The sequence below is a fragment of the Triticum dicoccoides genome, chromosome 6A (genome assembly GCF_002162155.2).
Source record: "Triticum dicoccoides isolate Atlit2015 ecotype Zavitan chromosome 6A, WEW_v2.0, whole genome shotgun sequence".
In the NCBI taxonomy this organism is placed as follows: Eukaryota; Viridiplantae; Streptophyta; class Magnoliopsida; order Poales; family Poaceae; genus Triticum; species Triticum dicoccoides.
The window spans coordinates 515360785-515363699 of record NC_041390.1 but is presented as its reverse complement, the minus strand read 5'-3'; positions in this window follow the sequence as shown (position 1 = coordinate 515363699).

Below are 2915 nucleotides of genomic sequence, written 5' to 3'. Positions count from 1 at the left end.
GGAGTGACAAATCCTAATCTTGAAATATGACAACCCAACATTTACCTTTGGAGACACCTGTAGATCTCCTTTATAATCACCCAGTTACGTTGTGACGTTTGGTAGCACACAAAGTGTTCCTCCGGCAAACGGGAGTTGCATAATCTCATAGTCATAGGAACATGTATAAGTCATGAAGAAAGCAATAGCAACATACTAAACGGTCGGGTGCTAAGCTAATGGAATGGGTCATGTCAATCACATCATTCTCCTAATGATGTAACCCCGTTAATCAAATGACAACACATGTCTATGGTTAGGAAACATGACCATCTTTGATTAACGAGCTAGTCAAGTAGAGGCATACTAGTGACACTTTGTTTGTCTATGTATTCACACATGTATTATGTTTCCGGTTAATACAATTTTAGCATGAATAATAAACATTTATCATGAAATAAGGAAATAAATAATAACTTTATTATTGCCTCTAGGGCATATTTCCTTCAATTTATGTCTTATCATGTCGAGCTGCTCCCTAGCCTATAAATAGCCGCTCCCTACAACCACTAGCTGGTTGGCTGGTCCGAGAGAAACTGACACTTGTCATTTGAGAGCATCCCATCCTACGAGGACTTTGAGTGAAAATCATCAAGTGAGGAAAACCCAAACCCAAACACCTACAAACCCAAAGTGATTGAGCATCACTGAAGAGATTGATCCTGCGTGGATCCGACACTTGTTACCTTTGAAGACTGTGCATCTTCCAGACGGTTAGGCGTCATGGTCTAGAGCATCCAAGAGGAAATTGTGGATCACCGAGTGACCGAGTCTGTGAAGGTTTGGAAGTCACCTGAAGACTTACCACGAGTGATTGGGCGAGGTCTGTGTGACCTTATCTCAAGGGGAATACGGCGAGGACTGAGTGTCCTGAGCTGTGCGTTCAGGACTATGTGTCCGGGACTGTGTGTCCTCAGGTTTAAATACCTAGCCGCCCTAACTAGACGTACAACTGTCACATCAGTTGGAACTGGTCTACAAATCATTGTCTTCACCAAGCTACCTGGTTCTTTACGCTTTCTGTACTCTGTGCTTGTTTTCATTCCATCATGAAGACCATGCTCATGCTCTGTTACGTTTACTTCTGAGTAGTTATTCCGCTGCAAGTAGTTCTTCTCTTAGGAATTTCCTCACCCTGAAATTCCTTAGTGAAGAATTCATAAAAATCACGTATTCGCCCCCCTCTAGTCGACTTAATGCACTTTTAATTGGTATCGGAGCAAGGTACTCCCTTGTTCTGTGTGATTTTGGTTTAACCGCCTGGAGTTTTAGTTATGTCGACCGCAGGTATGATCAAGGTTTCTGCTGGGTGTCCTACCTTCAATGGGATAGACTACCCCTACTTACACATGCATCTTGAGGCAATTGACAATGATCCCTGGTACGTTGTGGAAAATGGCGTTCCCTCTCTCACTCCTACCATCAAAGCTGCTGATGTGAAGAGATTCAAGAAACTCGACTCTCAAGCGAAGAACATCATATCTGGCCATCTGAGCAAAGGACAGTATGGCAGAGTGAGTTCTTTGGATACAGCAAAGCTTATCTGGGACAGGCTGTCCAAGGTCAATGAGGGATTCTCAACACAACGTGACTCTCGAGTTGACATTCTTCGCAATCTCTTCAACCGCTTCAAAAGACTCGACAATGAAAATGTTCAGCAAACCTTCGATCGCCTCACTGACATCTCAAATGAGCTTCAAGCACTTGGTGCCACTGATATCATCGACCATGAGGTGGTGAAGAAATTACTGAGATCGCTTGATTCCTCATTTGTACCTTGGCATTGATGATACAAGCATGTGGAGACTATAAGTCATTTGATCTCGCTGATATCCTTGAGAGACTAAACACTCATGAGTTACAGCTTGCTGAGAAGAGAGATCTCTATGGACCAAGCTATGGTAGATCACGGGCTCTGAAGGATAAGGCAGTGTCTGAATCTGAAGGTGAAGATTCTGGCAGCAGCCTTGGTGACCCTGAAAAACTGAGCCAGGAGCTAGCAATGCTCGTGAGGAAGTTCTAGAAGTTCTCAAGACGTGGTCGCTTTGGTAAATCCTCAAGAAATGGTGTCTTGAGATCAGATTCTTCATCCCATGATTACAAGAAGACACTCTGTCACAAATGCAAGAAACCCGGACACTACATTCAAGATTGTCCTCAATGGGAAAAGGAATCAAAGAGAAGAAGTACAAGGATTACAGTTCTGATGATTCAAAGAAGAAGAAGAATTCTTCAAAGTCCTCGTCATAAAAATCTTCAAGGTCCTCATCTCACAAGAAGAGCAGCTCCAAGAAGGCTCGGGCATTCATTGGCAAGGAAATGGACTCTAAAGCCGAATCTGAGGAAAATGAGGAAGAGGAGGAATCTGAGGAGTCAGACTCTGGTGTGGTGAGCCTAGCCCTCGCTACCGCGTTCGTCAGCAAGTCCATCTTCAACTCTGAAGAAAAGGACCTCCCCAACACTACTGATGACGATGATGAGGACTACGCTCCCACCTATTGCTTCATGGCAAAAGGCTCAAAGGTACTCAAATATCCCTCCTCTAAATCTAGTGAGTATGAATGTGATGAAAACCTCAAACCCAGCTATTCTAAACTTGTAAGATTGTTGTGAAACTACAAAAGGCTCTTGAAAAGGTTCAAAACATGCTAGATAAAAGCGATGATATGTTGGGCGAGGAAATGGATCGCACTAAAATTTTGACTAAAAATCTTCAGAGACTTCAGTCCAAGTTTGACAATCTTCAAGGTCATCATAACACTCTCCTATTTGATCATGAGAATCTTTCTTATGAATTTATTTAAAGAAAGCAAGATCTTGAGTAGTTAAGAGTGAGTTATGAAGATCTTCAGAAGGAGTGTGATTCATTACTTGCT